Raw genomic sequence first — 20,846 nt, forward strand, 5'->3', positions numbered from 1 at the left:
AAAAACATGTAAACCATGAAAAAAAAAAAAAAAAAAAAAAAAGACCCAGCAGTGCAGGGCAAAAGATAAAAAAGAACTGGAGGAGAGGAGAGAAGTTACACCACAAGGCCTAGAGAAGATAGTCACTCTCTCCTTCACCTGCTTCTTCTGCAGTGTGATTAAGCAGGGGTCTCTGGAGCCAGAATGCTTAGGCTCCAATCTTCGCACTACCACTTACTATTAAGAGTTCTTGGACTTTGGGAAAACTATTTGGTCTCTGTGTTCCCATCTGCAAAATGGGACAAATAGCAGTGACTATCCCATAGGCTCATGGTTGTGAGCGTTAACTGGGCCAAGGCAAGTAGCACAGGGCCTGGCTTAGAATATGGGTCTTGTTGCTGAGCACCTGCTGTGGGTCAGGGCCTGGGGAATCACGTGCCACCTCTGTGATAATGTATGTCCTTATACACTTCACATTATAGGGGGGAGACAGATAAGGGAGCACCCAGCTGCATGAGGAGTCATGGACACTGCAAAAATTAAACTTGGAGTGTGTAGCTCTGAGCTTCCTAATGGCCAAGCCAGAGAGAAACAGATGATGTGGTTTTCATTGTCTAGAAGTACATGAGACAGACAATTATTTTTCCGGGCCCCCAATTCTTATTGTGCTTATGGAGAGAAAGGGGATGCAGATAGGTTAAGCCACTCAAGCAAGGTCACACAGCTAATAAGCTAGCAAACACTAGCTGCGTCTCGAGGTGCTCCCTTCCCAAGCCTGAGGCCTCTCTGCGGTTTAAGACTCCTGATCACAGGATACCATGTTGCCATGCACGGCTGGTCTACGTGCATCTGCATGAGAGCAACCCTCCATCCCTGCCCCCATAGGTTGGCAAGTGTTCAGTAGCCAGGGATGTTGGACCTGAACTTTCTGGTGAGCAGACACTTTGCAGCCACGTGGAGGGGAAAACAGACAGTCTGTGGGCCATTTCTGCTACATTAGAGAAGAGGCAGTGCGATGAAAAATGGAACTTCCAATAGGTTTGAGCCATAGAAAATTGCTGCTATTTGACCATTTTTGCCTATAAAAATGACAATATCACATGGTTCAACCTAATAATATTTACTTAATATCGTGCTTTAAAATCCTAAAATAGATTCACTTATTCTCTTTGATCTCTTCCTATGAAATAATGTCCAAAAATTCATGGGGTCGACGTGCTAGTTATATTGTTTTCTTGAGTGGATACATACCTACTACCATCTCATAGACAGTCCATCCATGTGCCTCTTGAAGTCATCTATTACAGGCAATGGTTTGAGAGGACACCGAGGAGGGCAGTAGAGTGTGGGCCTAGGGCTGGGCCTCCTGAGTTACAGCTGGGGCCGCTGCCTGCTCGGTGTGCTCATCTCACCTGATGGTTAATTCTATGTATCCACTTGGCTAGGTCATACTGCCCAGATATTTGGGGAAACGTTATTCTGGATGTCTCTGTGGGGGTGTTTTTGAGCAAGATTAACATTTACATGGATGGACTTTAAGTAAAGCAGATGGACCTTCCTATAGTGGGTGGTCCTCATCCACTCGGCTGAAGACCCGAATTGAATAGACAAGCCTGACCTCCCTCAGCAAGAACGGCTTCTGCAGCACACGGCCTTCCGACTAGAACCGCAACATTCACTCCTCCCTGGGTCTCCAGCCTGCCAGGCCCACCCTGAAGATTTTATTTGCCGGGCTCCAAGATTGCATGAGCCAGATCTTTAAAGTAAATCAATCTATCTATCTATCTATCTATCTATCTATCTATCTATCTATCTATCTACCTACCTACCTACCTACCTACCTACCTATCTATCATCTGTATCTATCTGTCTATTTATCTATCATCATCTATCTATATCTATCATCTCTATCTATCATCTATCTACTCTATCATATCTATGTATCTCTATCATCTATATCTACCTGTCCATCTATCTATCATCATCTATCTACATCTATCATCTCTATCATCTATCTACTCATCATATATCTCCATCTATATATCTATCATCTATATCTATCTATCATCTATCTATGTCTATCATCTCTATCATCTATCTACTGTATCTATCTATGTATCTATCATCTACTACTCTATCTATCTATATCTATCATCTATCTCTATCTATTTATCTACTATCTATCTATCTACTGTATATAGTACGTGTGTATCTATATGGACATATAGATATATGTAAACATTCTATTGGTTCTGTTTCTCTGGAGAACCCGAACTAGTTCTACTCTTCTGGACCATGGCGTTGCTATTAACTTGGCTGTGCTGAGGCATAGATGAGATGACATGCCTAGTGAGTGCTGAGTAAATGTTATCTATTGCTGGTACCATTGTTATCAGTGTTACTGATATTAGATGGGGGAGCACTTCTGATCCCTGCCACATGCCCTGACCTCTCTCATACACTCCTTGTTTCCCCAGAAGGTGCCTGTCCTTAGGGGGCATTTCCTCCTAGGGGCCTGGGCTCTGCCTGCCAGCCCCACATCCCCTGTGCACACATCACATGCCCAGGCTCCGGCTGGTTTGAGAGTCTGGGAGGCTGAGAGCCTTCATGGAAATGAACGCTGGATTGGCGCCAGCAGGGCTGCTGTGGGGATTAAAGGAGATGCGGCCTGAGCAGCCTTTGCCACATACTACTTGGACACAAGGCTTGTTTCTCCACTCTTGTGTCATGTGAAATCTGACTCAGGATATTGAGTCTCAACGCTTTAGGGGTGGAGAGTGGGAAGGCTTCCTTTCCCTAAACTTGTACAAGAATTCCGGGAACTTCATCAGACTGAAAATGAGGACCAAGCATCTGATCTTCTTGGGCCATGGTTTATTGGAAGGCAAGGAGTCCTCCGCTTGTGGCATCCACTCCTCAACACCCATCTGGGCCATGAAGTCTTCCCTGGGTTTCTGAGGCCCAAGGGAGGCAAGGCTAGCTTCCCAAGTGACCGGCCTGTGCTGCTGCCCCAGGCACCATGCTCAGAAGGGCCTCACTCTTGTTTCATTCTCTCTGCCACTATCTTGAAATCCAGAACAACTTTTGAACAAAGGACCCACATTTTCATTATGTGCTGGGCCCTGGAAATTATGAGGCCAGTCCTTCTCCAGGAGTCCAACAGTGTGCCGTCATCCTTGGAGAGTCTACCCGCCCAGGGCCCTCATGGGGGTGGGAGGCCTGTTGGTTGTAAGTGAGGCCGTCTCCCTCAACCACACGCTCATTCTTAGAAATCTCACCCCTTTTTCATCCCTTGGAACCAGCCCCTTTTAGACAAGCCAGTTATTTGTGTCTCTGAACCTAAGATTTTGAAAGTACAGCCCCTTACTCTCCCATGGGCCAAGGAAACCTTGGTCCTCCAAGACATAAAGCCTTCCTTTCCTTCTTGAAAAAGAAAAGGGGGAAATCCTGTTACTCTTTCACAGCGAGACCCCTTGAATCCTTCACACAGCTCATCCCTTTATCAGAGAATATCTCCCTTAGCGCTGGATAAATGGTAGGTCCCTTCCCTACCTGGCTCTACAGCCTGACGTTGGGCATTATTGCTTCCATTGCAAAGATGAATAGACTAACATCCAGAGAGATTCAGAGCCTTGCTGATGATCACAGAGCCTCCCATCCTCCTCTTCTCAGAGTTTCTGCAGACCTGGCCAGAGAAGTGAGGAAATGAGAGCATGTGTGGGTAAAGGTACTGTTTATACAATTTTTGCTCCTCTAAACAAAAAGTCTTGGATCAGTTTTTAACTTAGAGAAATTGCAACTATTCCCCATTATGGCAGACATGTTTTAAGAGAATGTTAACTCTCTGTGCTGGGATTACAGGCGTGAACCACTGTGCCCGGCCGACATGTCTTAAGAGTTAACATTCGTGTCTCATTTATTCTTCACGGCAGCTCTATGAAGTATTATGTTAAGGCTTCTTTTTACCAGATGGGAAAACTGTGGTTCGAAGAAGTTGAGAACCACACCCAAGGTCACAGAGAGCTAGAGAATTTGGAACTGGGCAGGTAGTGTCAGCTGCAGCCCAAGGTGGAAGCCTAAACCTACTCTTGGTAGCTGGGAAATTCTGAAATGCTGCCGCGTCCAAGCCACGTCCTGCTCTGCAGTGGGGAAGGTCTACGCGGGAGACGCAGAGGTGCTCAGAGGATGGTTTCAATTTTCAAGCCGTGGTCTGACCACTCATGTTTTTGAAAATTAAAAATTAAATCTTGGCCCTGAACCGAGAGCAAAGATGCAGTATTCTGCTCTTGGAGCCCTGCCTGCTCACCCTCGTGAATTGGGGGTTCTATATTGTGAGGGATATGGCAATTTCAGCTGCCAAAGAATAGATCACACTCCCTGCAGCCCTCGAACCCAAGAGTTATTGCTGTGGGTAGAGAGCTGGGCGGCTTTCCCCCAGGGATGATGAATTGGGAAAGGCCATGACATTTCGGGGTCTTCCAGAAACACTATCCAGGCGCAGGAAGGAGCTGTGTGCTTGACGGAGGGTTGCCAGGGGACAATGAGTTCAGGATTCTGAGGACAAACTGATTCATATGAGAGCTGCGGGAGTGGCCAGGGTGCCCCTGGGAAGTGTGGGTTGCTGAGATAGTCTCCCACAGGAACCTCCGGGTCTTCCTTGCCCTTTCTTCTTCCTCTCCCTGACTGCATCATGGAAAGCCCGACATCTGTTTCTGAATAACCCTCACCTCTGTTCTCCCATCAGCCCGCTCAGGCCTCGTCCTGCCTGGATGGCTGTCACTGCCCCTTTGTGGGACTCCCTGCCTCTGTCTTGCCCGCTCCACACTGGTCAACCCCACCACACTTGGAGGTGCACAACCCTCAGGGGTCCCTACTATATAAGCCTGACACACTGAAGGACTTGACTGTGGCCACACTCTCCAGCTTTGTCTTCTGCTACCTGTCCCCCTGATCCAGTCATGCCAAGCCACAGAGGTTCCCCAAATACGCCATGATCTTTCCCACCTCCAGGCCTTTGCGTCTTCCACTCCTCTGCTGGAGACACTCTGCCTCCTTTGTCGGTCCCCTCCCACCCTGCCCACTTCACCAAGTTGAAGCTCCCTGAGGGCAGGAACCAGCAGACCTGGATTCCATGTCCCAGCTTTCCATGTCTGTCGAATTAAAGTGAAATGAAAATAAATTTGCCTGTGCATCTCAGGACTCCAGTCCAGCTCTCGTGGAGTCTGAAGCCCAGAAACAGAAGATGAAGAGGAGGAAAATTCTCTTATTAGAGCTCCTCTCTGAAATCAGAATCTGATTGATTTTTTGTTGTTCAGCAAGTATTTCTTGAGCACATACTGTGTTCCAGGTTCAGTATGGGGCTCTGGGCTAGATACTGTGTTGTTGGATGCTATTATATAGGTTCAGAGAGACACAGCTTCCTGGAGGGCAGAGGCACAAGTCCATGAGCAATTAGATGTGCGAATGAATAAATGTTGCAAACTGCCTAGAGGCACCAGTCAGAAAAACCAGGAGCAACAAGTGGAAGGTTGGGGGTGCCTTGGATGATGTGGTCAGTGTTTTCTGGGAAAGAGAGGCATTTTTTTTTTTTTTTTGAGATGGAGTCTCACTCTGTCACCCAGACTGGAGCGCAATGGCATAATTTCTGCTCAGTGCAACCTCTGCCTCCCAGGTTCAAGCAATTCTCCTGCCTCAGCCTCCTGAGTAGCTGGGATTACAGGTGCGCACCACCATGCCTGGCTAATGTTTGAATTTTTTACTAGAAATGGGTTTCACCATGTTGTTCAGGCTAGTCTTGAACTCCTGACCTCGTGAGCCACCCGCCTCGGCCTCCCAAAGTGCTATAAGCAGAGGTCTGGAGGCCTTAGGGAAGAGGTGTCCAGGCAGAGGGGAAAACATGGGCAAAGGCAGACTGCAGTGCTGGGGGACAACTGCAAAGGAATGCTTTAACTCCCCCATGGTGCCTGGGCGGCAAGGAGAGAAGGCTCTCCAGACCTCCACTGTGCCTGGGGCGGCAGTCTAGCCTAGCGGTCTGAACTCTGGAGCCCCGCTGCCTGGGTTTGAACATCATTTCAGCATATAACGACTGGTGATCTTGGGTAACGTGACCATCTGTGACCTCCCCTTCCTGAACTACCCATAAAGGGGAAAATAGTACATAGGGTCATCACCAGATTAAATGAGTTAATGAATGCCAAGCACCTGGAATAGTGCCTGGCACTTAGTAACAATGTAGTAGGCTTCAGCTAGCATTGCTATGATTCTTTTTTTTTTTTTTTTGAGATGGAGTCTCACTCTGTTGCCAAGATTGCAGTGCAATGGTACGATCTCAGCTCACTGCAACTTCCGCCTCCTGGGTTCAAATGATTATCCTGTCTCAGCCTCCTGAGTAGCTGGGATTGCAGGCACCCATGACCACGCCTGGCTAATTTTTGTATTTTTAGTAGATACAGGGTTTCACCATGTTGGCCAGGCTGGTCTCAAACTCCTGACCTCAGGTGTTCCGCCCGCCTCGACCTCCCAAACTTCTGGGATTACAGGCGTGAGCCACAGTGCCCGGCCTGTTATGATTCTTATTAACCACTAGGCCTCAGATGTCTGGAAACTGCCCATCAGCTGCCAGCAGAGAGTAATGTGTGTAAAGGCCACCAGCATCGAAGCCCTTTTTAGGGAAACATCTACATCATTTTGACATGTGTCCCAGGTGAATCTGGTTTGGTCTACTCGGCAGCTGGTTCCCCAGGGAAAATTCTCCCTGAGACTTTATTGGGTACAGGGACAGGTAGGTTTGCCTGTTTATCCCTTCCTTCCCTCGAGTGTTCCCACCCAGGGAAGCGTAGGTGCCGTAATGGAAATCTGAGGTTTATATTCTCATTAAACGTGATGAGCAACCCGATTCTATTGGTGTACAACCTCGTTTCATCCAGCTATCAAGCTCCGGGCCTTAACAAAATCAAAACATTAAAAAAAAAATCTGTTTAAAAGCACTTTTACTATTTGTTTTCCAACAGCAGTTTCCCTCCGATTTAAAATCTTATGATTTGAGTGAAATATGACCCATATGTCTCTGATTCATTTGCTAATTAGCTAATTTTCAACTGTAAAAATTGCTTTGAAATGACAAAGTTTCACACAAAATCTCAGCACCATGATTATTTACACTTGGACATCAAACAGCTCTTGTGAAATATTCTGTGAAGTGACTGAGGGGCTTTTTGGATTAAAATTTTGCTTTCTTTTGAATTCATCATGGCCGCTGCTGTTTCTTTTTCTCCTCTTCTTCCTACTTCTTTTCTCCCCCATTTCCTTCCTTTTCTTCTTTTATTTTTAACAAGGATTCAGTAGAGCTTGGGTATTGAAAACCTACTTGACATTTAGACTCGCATGGTGAATGAAATTGCTCGTAAACCCATCCAAACAAGCGCATGGTCCCATTGTACCAAACTCTGGTTTCCTAGAACACTGGGCACATTTACCCAATAGGGCAAACAGGAGAAAGTGGGCTTCAAGGGCTGGCAAGGTGGGAAGGACATTCTGAGCATGTTCAGCTTGGCATGTTCAGGCTGAAATAAAAAAAAAAAAAAAAGATACCCTAAGATTTCAACACTGGGAATCAAGTGGTCTACGGATGTTTTTTGGGAGGGTATTTGAAGAGAAAAAAAAACCTAGGGAAATTGGTTGAATGTTTTCAAGAGAAAATGTGTTTGTTCAAAAGTTAAAAGTTAAGGGATCCAAGGTCGAGGGTAGATTTTTGTCTTCCTATTTATTGTTATCCTAGATTCTTCCCTATCCCCACATCTGATTCTTTGCCAAGTGCCATGGAATTTTCTCTCCCTGAGCCCTCTCCCCGTGTTCTCCATCTCCCCTAAAGCAGCATTTCTCTACATCTTCCAGGACCTAAACCATCAAACTCACCTCTTCCCACTGGTCTCCTGTCCCCACCCTCCACTGTACCCCAGGGGGAGCTGTCTAGAGTGGAGATTAGAGCATGTTCTTCTGATGCTTAAGATTGGTCCGTAGTAATGGTCTGTGTCTCTGAACACTTCCTCTACGTTGATAAGCAATTCCTCTGTGCTTATCATGACTTTGCCTCAGTTTGCCCTCACTTCCATTCTGTGAAGTTGTCCTCCATCCTTCCTGTTTCACAGATGGGGAAGCTGAGAATCAGATAGACTGCATCACTCAGAGAGGCAGGGTCAGGCCAGGGGATCCAGTCCAGAGCCCCCGCCCTGAGCCTGAGGTGCTACCTCCCTAGGGTACCTGCAGGAGCAAATCCAAACGCCTGCGTGGTCCACAGGCCTGAAGACCCTCGCTGGGCCCCTCTCTGCCACACCTCACACTCCTCTCCCACATCCACCCTCGCCTCCAGCTATGCCAAACTATGAGTTCACACGTCCACGCCCGGGCACAGGCTGTTCCCTCTGGTAGGAAACACCCTCTCCTCACAGCCCCAGCTCTGCCCAGCATGCTCTGTTCGTTCTCAGGACTAAGCTCCAGGACTCCTCTTCCGGGAAGGCTCCCTCACCTGTGGAATGCCACCATCTTTGCCCACTTGGCATCCTCCTTCCCCTTCTCATGGTGACGGTGTCCCGATTTGCATGGGGCTGGCTTCCTTCAATTTCAGGACTGAGCAGAGGACCCAGACCTGGCCAATAGTCAATCAATGATTCCACCTTTATGGAGACTACAGTGAGTGATTGAGAGAGTGGCACGTGACCTGAGCAAATTCACCAACACTCAAACCTGGGAATTTGGTTGAAATTAAAAGTAAACAGGACCTCTCCTTTCAGAGGGGTTGCTAACCATGTTGACCTCGGAGGGTGCTTCTGGTGGACAACTTGCCTGTCAGAGAGTGGTGCGTCTTCAAAATAGTCAGTGTGGCTGAAAGCACAGCTGAAGCAGGGGAGAGACTCCTGTTGACATTCTTGAGTTCCTGCATAAAGCCATCCTTGAAGCCAGTTGCCCTGAACTTTTCAGAAATATGAGCCAATCAATCTCTGCCCCACCCCTGACTTTTTCCCTCCTTAAACCAAGTTAAGTTGGAGTCCTGTCACTTGCCATCAGAAGTCATGAAGAACACACCATCCAAGTTCACACTTCCGTCCTCTGTGCCACCTCAGGACCTAGTGTCACTTCTATCACTTCTGGTATTGCCACCTAATTACAATTTGTTCACTCATGTAACTCTGCTGCTGGACCCCAAGCTTCTTGAGAACAAGGACAGTGACTTCTTTTTCTCTGTTGTCTCAGCCAGGCTAAGAAGCAGCAGGTTGGCATTAAAGTCATGGACACTGAAGTCAACCAGACCTGGGTTCAAATCCTGGCTCTGCCTCTTGCTGACCGTGAAGCCTCAGTTAAGTTCCTCACTCTACCTCCTTGAGTCTCAATTTCCTGAATGCTTATTATAAAGGGGCATTATTAAGAATGAATGAGGTCATTTCCACTGCCTTAGCTCAGTGCCTGGCCTCTATTAGGCATTTCATAAGGGGTAACTGTGGTTATTATTACACGTTGGTCCCGTGGAGTCAGTCCTATGAGAATCACAGATCATGGCATGGCAGACCAGGGGTGGGGATGGTTCACACACAAGCATAGCCACAGTTACCCGAAGTGGTAGTAGTGTTGTTCCCAGATACTTGGAGACTCAGGACTGGCAGGAGTTTAGGAGTGTGGGAGGAAGTGGGCAGCTCCTCTCAACCCTGCCCCTGAGGCCATGGCAGTTCTCAGGGAGGGAGTGGGCATGGGTGTGTGAGCAGAGAAGGAAAATCCACCCTCCCAAGGTTTCTCCCCATGACCAGCCCCCATGCCCTCACTCCAGACTCAGAGCTGGGGTTCTTTGCTCTGGAGAGAAGTGTATTGTTAGGAGCTCAGGCGTTGGAGTCAGGCAGTCCTGAGTTATGACCCTGGCTCCCCACCTTCCTAGCTGTGTGTCTCTAGGCAAGATAGCTACCATCCCTGAACCTCTCTTTCCTCATATTCAAAATGAGTTTTTTAGAAGAAAAATGAGATCATGTAATTTAAGCTCTTAAACCAGTGCCAACAAATGGGAACTATTATTTTTAAGGATTAAAATAAAATCCATGAGGGATTTCAACTCCCTGCGGCCCTGGCACTGAGTTGGTCATTTGGAGGCAGCAGGGCCTTGGACTCCAGGATGGACATACTCAGCCCTCCCTCCAGGACACTGTGGTGACTGAGAGTGTGCACGACGTGGTCTCACTGCCTGTCTTGGAATTCTCGCTTACCCTGCAAGTTACACAAATTCCCCGTGCCTCAGTTGCCTCACTTATAAAACAGAGATAAAAACAGCTTCTACCTCATTGGGGAGTTTTGAGGATTAAATGACCTAATGCATGCAATATACTTAGAACTGTGTCTAACACATGGCAAGTGCTTAATAAACATTAGCTATTAGTCATTTCTAGAGTAATTTAGTGACTGTTTGTTGCATTAAGAGACCTCCATCTCAAAAGAAATGGAGGAAAATGTGCTTGTCCTCAGTAAATGTAGAGTCTAAATGGGGGCCACAGTGATTAATAACAATATAACAATAATGATAGTAATGATAGTTACTGAGTTTTAAAGTGGAAGTGATTGACTTACTTTGATTTGGGGAGGAACAAAAGTCAAGGGAAGGTACCACGAGCTCCTGGCGCAATGGACCATGTGGACCCAGCGCTTGAGAGAGCGCCCCCAGTGGGCAGGCGGAGGTGGGCCCTCAGCGTATCGCCTTCCCAGTCAGCCACAGGGGCGGGGCGGGGCGGGGTGGGGCTGAGGATCAGTAGTGATTGGTCTAGGGATGGGCACGTGACCCACTCAGGTCCCTTTGCTCAGGTTTTTCTTACTGGAGATGGCTGGAAGAGCTGTCTTTTCCTCTCTTGTCTCAGGGCTGTGAGACCACACACAGGCTGGACCTGCATGGGCCACGCATCTAGCCTCGTGGGGTGAGCAGACCCGAGGGGATGAAGCAAGGCAACACAGAGCCTAGAGGTGATAAGGAGAAAGGGTGTAGAGAAGAGAGAAATGGGAAGTGGGCTAGGGAGGGTGAGAGGAGGAAGACAGAGAAGGAGACTGGGAGAAAAAGCGGACTCCCAATTCCTGGGTGCTGTGGCCCCTGTTGCCAGCATCACTCCGTTCTGTGGTTCCGTGAACTAATGAATTTGCTGAGCTGCTTGAGGTACCGTGTTTCATAGCCTCTAACATGCCATCGATTGTAAGATGCACTATTATTTAATGTGCCAATTAACTCTCAATGGATTGCAAAGCACAATGTTAAAACGTGGAACTTAGGGCAAAGGGGATGTCCTTGAAGAGATGAATATGATGGTTCAAACTGGGCTTCTGTTTCTCAAAGAAGAAAAATTCCAGTTCATTCATGTGCTCTTCCTCCCCACTCTGGAAACACGCCCTAACACAGAAGGCCTGCAGTGTCTTCATCTCTTACAGAAGAGGTCTTTGGAAGAAAGGGGCAGCACAGCCCATTCACCTGTGGACATATAGGAATAAGGTACAGAAATGCTCCTTCTTTTAAGCAGCAAAGTTGCAAGCTCTGGCCTGGGGCAGATAGTGGAGAGTCTTCCAGGAGCACCTCCTATGCACCAGGGACACTTACTCTTCACATCAATCTTTGAGAGAGCTTCGGCTGCCACTGTTTTACGGCAGAGGGAAGTAAGGCCTGCTTCAATTAACCTGCCTGACCAAGGTCAGGCATCACAGAGCCAAGATTCCAACCCTTCCCAACTGGTGACATCCTTCCTCCTGTGGAACTTGGCTGTCTCCTTGCGTTTGGTCTTAATTATCCCTAAAATTGTCAAACAAGACGCACTGCAGTGAGAAGCAAGAGTAAAAGTGTTACAGCTCAATGCCATCTCTCAGTGACTGAAAATAATGTTCACCTTCTGTTGTTCTTAGAAATTCAGGGGAAAAACAGAGGGCCACATTCCCAGCTTCTGATTTCTCCCTGTGGCCATTCTATTTTCATCTGAACATCTCTAGGTATGAATAGAGGATTCAAGGTGTTGGGGGGCAGGCCTGGGATCCAGGCCTGGACTATCATTGGCTCAAGGTATAACTATGGGCAGGCCACTTCCCTCCCGTGGGCCTCAGTGCCCCCATCTGTAATATGCCAGGAGCCAGGGTGGACTCTCTCACCTTTAAGGCTCTTTCAAGTCCAATATGAACTTTAGTTGGTAACTTCGCTTAAGCATTTTATAGCTTGTAAAGATCTCACTTGGTCCTCTGATGAGGCAGTTCTCAACCTATTTTCTGTCGGTACACACATAACGAGGTTGTCGTACCTGGTATTCTCCACAATTCCACTGGCTAGCTATAGTTTCACAATTTCCATCCCACTCAAAAGAACATATTAGAATGCAAATGAGGAGGGATGACATTGTCATAAGGCTAACCTTGGATATGCTCTAACTTATATAATTTTAACCCAAATCATTTGAAATATCAGTGCTTTGTTGTAAGCCTATAATTACATTGCCAGGCTTTTCCCAACTGTTTCTGACCCACAAGGTTGTCTAGACACTGGATCAAAGCCACGGCTGTAATGAGCTCAAAAGGAGACAGCACAGGCTTCACATCTGTGTAAGGAGCTGTAAGTAAATGGCATTTTAATAGCTGGTGTCCAGATTCCTTCTAGGAAAGGAATTGTGTTTTACTGTGAACTGAATTGAGGTGGAGGAGGGTGGTGGGGAGTGATCCTGAGGGCCTTGGGAGTCAGAGCTTCCAGGAGGAGAGCTGGGTTGCCCCACACAATAGAAAGAGAAGACATGGAGTCCCTAGACATAACCCAGGAGGGAAGAGGTAAAGGGGAGAGGAGCCAGGCAGTGAACGGAAGGCTGTGCTGTGTTGGATATCTTCCTGCTCTGTGATTCTCAAACATTTAGATACTCCCAAGTCCCTGGTGAGGGGGGTGTGTGTGTGTGTGTGTGTGTGTGTGTGTGTGTGTATCCAGTGAATGAGGCCATCGGCCCACATACATATACCCATAGTGCAGGAACCGAGCATGGCTAATGATAGGACCTCAAACCTCTGCAAATGTGCAGAAGTCTTGGAAGTTCTTGTCTGCTCCAGTCCATGGGATTGGGGGTTTCAGGCCGTCCTAGTTAGACCTGAAGTGCTGTCAAAGCCCCATCCAACATCTGGGTTTTCACCCACTTTACAGATGAGGAGCCAAGAGAGTCTGGCAAAATTGGACAAAACTGGCTCATTCCTTCCACTGGGCCCTGATTAGGCACTTGTTCTCTGTGGTTCCTGCTCCCAGTTTCTCCTGTTTTAAATTCTAACTTATTCATCAGCTTAGTAAACCCCCTTGATGACCCTAGCTTCTGCCCTTCCCTAACTCTGATTTACTTAGGTTTTTTATTTTGAAATAATTTCAGATTTCCAAAAGCATTATTAAGATAGTACTAAGAGTTCCCATATAACCTTTACCCAATTTCCCTAATTTTAACATCTTCCGTAACATTTGTCTAAACTAAGAAAACTGATATGACACCATTAACTAAACTACTCATAGACTTTGCCTGAATTTCATCAGCTTTTCCCTAATATCCTGTTTCAGAATGCACTCCGGGGCACCATGTTGGATTTAGTTGTTAAACCTTCTTAGTCTCCTCCAATCTGTGCCAGTTCCTCAGTCGTTCCTTGTTTTTCATGACACTGCATACTATACATGTTGGCTCTCCATTTATGCATTTATCTACTAGTCAAATGGATCCATCAACTCATCCACGAGGTGGCCGGCCATGTGTGAGCCACTGGGAGCTCAGAAATGAATCAGGTGAGATCCCTGACTTCAAGGATGGAAGTCAAAGAGACTACCAAGAAACTAGCATGAAATCAGACTAATAAAAGCTATGACAGAGGAAAAAGCACAGGGCAGAAGAGCTGAGCCCATGAGTACAAATGGAAGGGTTGGAGCCCAGGGCTGAAGCACAGAGCACCCTTTGTCAAACTTTGCACTGAGGCAGAGGAATGATCCTTCCTCAAGGAGCCCCTGCAATGATATAGGGATCTTGATTCATAAGGCATCATTGTGGGGTGAGCAGACAACATCGTCCCACGGCGCAGCAGCATGCTTCTACAGAGCTGCACGCGCTCCATCTGTGACAGGCAGGTATTACAGTTGCATTGTGCCTGCTCCCAAAATGTGTTGAAGACTTAACCCTTCGTACCTGTGAATGTGATCTGATTTGGAAACAGGGTAATAAAATTAAGATGAAGTAATACTGAATTAGGATGGGCCCTGATTCAATGACAGGTGTACTTACAAGATGAGAGAAATTTGGACCCAGGCACGCAGGGAAAATGCCATGTGACCATAGGGGCAGACATTGAAGTGATGCATCAACAAGCCAAGGAGCGCCAAGGATTGAGGGTAACCACCAGAAGCTGGAAGGAGTAAGAGGGGATCCTTCCCTAAAGTCTTCAGAGAGAGCATGGCCCTGCCAATCCTTTGACTTCAGACTCCCAGCTTCCAGAACTGTGAGAGAATAGATTTTTGTTGTTCCAGGTCACTGTGTTTACAGTAATTAGCTATGATAGCACTAAGAAACTTACAGTAGTTTAGTTTCTTACAGAAACTGTAGTTTATACAGTAGCTTCTAGAATGGCTCCCAGTGGCCCCCACATCTTGATATCCGTGCCCTTGTATAATCCCCTCCCACTGAGCGCTGCTGAGGAAGAGAATATGGTGAAAGTGATGAATGTCACTTTCAAGATTAGGCTATCAAAGACAGTGACTTCTGGAGCTCTCATTCTCTTTGCCTCTTTCTCCTCTCTCTCTCTCTCTTTCTCTCTGAGGCCTTCTCTCTCTCTCTCTCTCTCTCTCTCTCTGAGGCCTTCTCTCTCTCTCTCTCTCTTTCTCTCTGAGGCCTTCTCTCTCTCTCTCTCTCTCTCTGTCTTCTTCCTGGCTTGCTCTGATGAAGCAAATTGCCACACTGTGAACTGCCCTATGGAGAGGCCCAAGTGATAAAGAACTGCGGTGGCTGCAGTCACTAGCTAGTGATTTGCTGAGACCCTCCATCCAGTGCCCATGAGGAACTGAATCCCGCCAACAACCACACCAGTGAGCTTGGAAGCCGACTCTTGCCCAGCCAATCTTTGAGATGGCCGAAGCCTTGGCCAACACCTTAATTACCACCTTGTAGAGACAGTGAGCCGAGAATCCTGCTAGGCAATACCCAGATTCTTGACCTGCAGTAAGTGTGAGATAATATATGTTGTTCTAAGCCATTCCATTTTTGGGTAATTCACTATGCAACAATAGATAACCAATATAGCATATAACTGAAACAGATGGAATTAATGACAGCTGATTGTAGCCAGGTAGAAACATAGGTCCATTGTTTACAAGTCTGTAGATTTTTCAAGGAAGGCTGGCTGGAATCTAATTTTAAAGCAAAATTTCCAATTAGAGCAATATTTCTCAATCAAGGGAGATTTTGCCCCACAAGGGACATTTGGCAATATCTAGATACTTTTTTATTGTCATGTCTGGAGGGCGCGCCTGGCTTCTAGGGGATAGAGGCCAGAGATGCTGCTAAACATCCCGTATGAGAAAAACATGTGGCCCAAAATGTCAATATAATGTACAAGACAGCCCCCTCCTCCCAGTATCTGGCTCAAAATGTCAATAATGTGACTTTGAGAAATCCTGAATAGAAAAATAGTGCTTGAACTAAACAAACAAGTCTGTTGATTACATTTGGTGGGAGTTTCCAGGTTGCAATCCCTAGTATAATGCTTTTTTATCTTATTTCATGGTGTGACTGGTTTCTGATGCAATCAGACTTCGTAGGGAAGGAAATGGTTTTATTCTTTGTCACTATTTCCTTTTAAACCTGCTCTGTTCCATCTCCCTCCCCTGCCTCTAGGTGACATCTTGGGTTTCCCAATCTCTTTCAGGCATTGGAACATATCATTATCAGCTATTAAAAACTCAGCCGCATCTAATATTAAAACTGAATTTCTCGTCCAATTGAAAAGTTCTTTTCTCTCCTCAGTCTAGCCTCACCTGAGAATTCTTCAGATCAGCCCTTAAGAAGAGAGATATATCAATCCGAGTTCAATGAGGAAAACAGAAACCATGCCAGGTATTTCCAACAAAGGGGGCTGAATACAGGAAATTGATTAAATGGGTGTTAGAAGATGGAGCAGCAAAAAGGGGGAAGGCACAGCAACACGGAGATCAATAACTGCAGGAAGCAGCTGCCATCCCTAGGGCAATGGAGTAGGGAGAGAGAAGGTGTTGCTATTAAATTCTACAAAATTAAATTCTACAATTTTGGAAGAATTGTTGTCATCTTCAGAGCTGGGGCCACTGGGGAGGAGCTGGCGCTCAGAAGCTGGGGGCTTGGAAGAGATGCAACCACCTGCAGAGACACTGCCAGAAGAAGTAAAGAGAGAGAGATAGAAGGAGAACAAACAATGGTTTGTTCACTCCCCTGGCCCCTCCTCCTACCTTCTGATCTCATACTAGGGCTACTTATTGACAGAATCTAAAAGAAAGTCAACTCGGAAAGCATCTTTTAATGCTAAGAATTTTAACTTATAGACTCCCAGACCCCATTTTGCAGGGCAAACACTAGAAGGTAGGTATGGAGCCAAGAGACAATGGTAGATAGCACACGAGCATGGTTGTTCTTTCATGACCCCATGGCCCTTGACCCTCCATACCTCCTCCACTCCCTATGTTTGTTCCAGCTCCTTCAGCACTGGGTTGCAAGGGGAGAAGCAGTAAAGAGCCCCACAGGCCAAATGCCCTGTAATGTCTGAAGTCCACTAAGTACATGTTCCAGTGTACTTTGGTGTTGGGCAATAGATCATTGGTTCTCCATACTCTGGTCAGCCATTGTGCAAATGCTGGATCTCTCTTTTACAGCTTCTTCAGGGACCTCCTGATGGGGACCTTGAAACTCTCACTTTTTTCTCTTAAGAGACAATCCCTGGCTGGCAACATACAACGTCCCCCAGCTCCTATGCTTTTGTGATATGCACCCCACAGAGACCTCTTGGGGGTCCTCTTGCCCTGGAAGGCCTTTCTTTTAGGCGAGGTCCTTTCCAGAAGACTCTAGCCCAGCTAGTCTCATGGCGCTCACATAACCCATGGGAAAAGTCAACATTTCTTTGCCCCACGAAACTCTGGAAGGGCAAATTACTCCCACAGTAGCACCCACTCTTTGATTAGTCCTCACAGGCAAACTAACCAGGCTTCTGCTTTTAGACATCTCCAGGTGCGACTCAGGAACCATGTCTAGGTAACTCCAGGAAAATCAGTCAAATTTCCTTAAAGATTCTTCTATCAACTTAACCGCAATAGCACCACTGAATAAACCTATAGCAGAACCCCTGAATAAAAGCACATAGTACAGGCATAATTATTTCATATAACAAACTCCAAGGATGGTTCAGAGGCTTAGTAAGTTTGGATTGGTGTCTCTATGGGTCTCTTTGGCCTTACCCTCATGGTGACAAGATGGTTGCAGCATCTCCAGCAATCATATCTTCCTCCGCAAAGTCCAAAGTGAAAAGGAAAGGGGGTTGTGGGAGGAAAGGCCACTTTCCATCTCCCTCTGTTTTTTATCCCTCCCAAAAGGCCCTAGCAAATCTTCCCTAACATCTTGGTGGCCAGAAGTAGATCACACGTCCAGTCCTAGACCAATCACTGACAAGGGGGAATGGAAAGACCAAGACTAGCTTAGAACAATCACGAGTCAACCTTTGAGAATGAAATTGGGATACGTTTTCTAAGGAAGAAGGGGAAATGGCTATTGGGTAGAGAACCAGCAGTATCAGCCACAGATATTTCATTGCTTTGGAAGTTTTGCACTATGTAAATACTGCCCTAAATATTCCTTTGCATGGCCAAAGCAGTTATCTGCATCTCAGTGCCCCTGTGAGCTGAAGCCTCCCCACCTCCTAAGTCAGTCATCACAGCCCTCTGTTTTGGCAGATCACCTGGAGTGTGTGAGTTGCTGGCCAGGGTTCAAATTTTCTGGCTGTGTGCCCAGGGACAGACTATTATCAGCTGATACAGACAACCTGATTACTTCCATATTTCCCCTTTCCTACTTTTGTTTTGGTTTATCCTTTGAAAATTTCTTGAGCTCTTTTCTAGTCTAGTCAAAGCATTCTCGTCAATCCCAATCTCAGAGTGTGCAAAACCCAACATTAACAATTTAGAACGAAACCTGAAATCAACTAACAGAATCTATTTTTCTATTCGTCACTTATCTGGAAATCTTGCAGTGTGCAGTTTTGATTAGTGACTGGATTAAGAAATCCCACTGCCACCCACCAAGGGCTTCACCAGGAACCACATTTAATGAACCCCAATGATTAGATTCCCAACAGGGGAATTTGTTGGTCAAATTGCAGAATAATTATTGGGCACTGTTACTTAGAATAGGTATTGTTAGCTGTTGTAATAGACAATCTCCAAACCAGTGGCTTCACCCAACAGAAATTTGTATCTTAATCACATCGTCTAATCAGGGTTTCTTGGCCAAGCAGACTTCCAAGTAGGGATTCAGTGACCCAGGCTCCTTCCATCTTGTTGTGCCTCCCTCTTCCATAGTCCTAAATCCTCTCTAATCAACCAATAGATGGAGAAGAGGATATGGAATTATGCATGGGAGGCCTTGCAGGGTGACCCCTGGAAGTGCACCCATCACTTGTCCCCACAATCCAGTGGCCAGAGTACTCATTCACATGGCCATACCAACACAAGAGAGGCCAGGAAGGCTGACCCAGCTATGCACCCAGGAGGAAAGCCCTCTCTGTCAAAACAAGTGCCAGGTGTTTTATATACATTATCTTGTACGATGGGCATTAAAATTCCCATTTTAAGATGAGAAAGCCGAGGCTCAGAGCGGTGAAACGTCCTGCCCAAGGTGACACAGCTCATATGTGTCAGAGGGAGAATATCTCCTACCATTTTCTGCAATTGACTTCATACTTTTACCTTTCACATTTAGATGTTTAGTCCCCTTGGAGTCCACCTTTGTACATACTTTAACGTAGGGATCTAGTTTTAGTTTTCTCCAGTTTTCCCCAAACCATATACTAGACAACTTTTTTTCACAACACTTGATGTTATGACTTTTTTTTCCCAAAAGGGTCAAACCAATTTACCTTTTTACTACTAGTGTATCCATATGCCTGTTTCACTTTGCCTTCTTTAACAGCTGACTTTATTATTTAAAAAGTCAGTGCTATTCGATGGTAGAAAATTGGTAACTTACTTCTTTCGTTGCTAATGAGATTGCTTTCTCTCATTTTCTCCCCAAAATATATTCTCCCTTTGTGAATTATCTACTTGAATTCCTTATTCATTTATCTAGTAGGGTCTGAATAACTTTCTCATGGCTTCACATACATATATACATACAGATAGTAAAAGCTTTTTCTATAATAAAGATACGATGCCTTTGCCTGTCATTTTTGCTGTATGCATTTTCCTGTCTTTTCTATGTACAGATGTGCTGAATTTTCCTGCTGCCAATTCTGTCCATCTCTTTCTTTGTGATCTTTTCTGATGCTTCTAGATTTAACCAGACCTTCCCAGAGGTCTGATAAATATTCATGTCTTTTCCCCTCTGTGGTTTGATTTTTTAAAACATTCAATTCTTTAGTGCACCTGGAATGCATTTCAGTGCACAGTATGGCATGGAAGGGTCTAACTGCAGGTTTATAAGTTGCAAGAAGTCATTTACACCCCCTTCTCCCCCATCTTGAGCTGCTTTTCTCTCCAGACCCAAAAGAAGCAAAGATATTATAAGTGACAAAAAGTATAAGGCTGTGATCATTTTTCCCCCATTGAAGAGATTATTATTGTTGTTGTGCAGAATAGAACATTTACCATGTAGTAGAGTTCTCTTTGCTTTGCACAAATTGTGTCACTGAGATTAGCCATCAGACATCCTCATGGGATAGAAATCATTATCCCTATTTTACAGAGGAGGAAAACTAAGGCTTAAGTGACTTGCTCAAGGTCACACACTGGGGTGATTGTTATTTTTTTTTCTTTGCGCACCTCACTTTCTTTGCTTATTCATGACCTTGCCTTCTAGCTATTAACTTAAAACGTGCTTGTTTTCTTGAAATTAAGACAGAATGACATTAGATGAATTCACTTTTTTTAAAGCAAACTTGAAATGTTCAAGAGCCCCCAAAGTAGAAAAAGATACTGAAGAGGGTCCAGAAACTCCCAAAATAGGTTGACACCATCCCATTGTGATCTTTTCTGATGCTTCTAGATTTAACCACATCTCGTCAGCAGCCCTATAACTATTCTAGTCTTTTCCCGTTGTCACCTCGGTAATTACCATTGTCACTTTGGTCAACAAGAAGTTTACAGGAACTGACTTTTAGGGGAATTGGCTCCAGGCTGCAGAGTCAAGAGCTCATGTGAACTTAAATACATGGGTGATTGCTAGCGATTTGGGTCAGAAGGGGGATTCTCATTTATTTGCCTTCCTGTTTTAGGAAGATTTTCATTTTTGTGAACTTGGAAGATGACTCGGTGAAGGGAGAAGGAAAAGACTGAGCAGAAAGCAGGTGGGAAAATGTAAGAAAACACTGACTCCCCACTGAGAGATCTGCTGCCATGGTACGGTGCCTCTTTGCGCCTCAGTGTTCTGTAAAATGGCACTACTGACTAACCCTTGCTTTGCAGAACCAGCCATGGTGAAGATAACCTAAAACCAAACCCAGGCACGCCAGGCACCTGACCCTGTTAAGAGCCATCTCTGCATTCTCTCAGGCACTTCCCACATTGGTCCTATGAGGAAAGCCCACCACGAGGATTTGGTGACGTTTCGAGATTGGCCAAGGTGCATATTTAGAAGCAGACT

This window comes from Macaca thibetana, chromosome 6, assembly GCF_024542745.1.
Source record: "Macaca thibetana thibetana isolate TM-01 chromosome 6, ASM2454274v1, whole genome shotgun sequence".
Taxonomy (NCBI): domain Eukaryota; kingdom Metazoa; phylum Chordata; class Mammalia; order Primates; family Cercopithecidae; genus Macaca; species Macaca thibetana.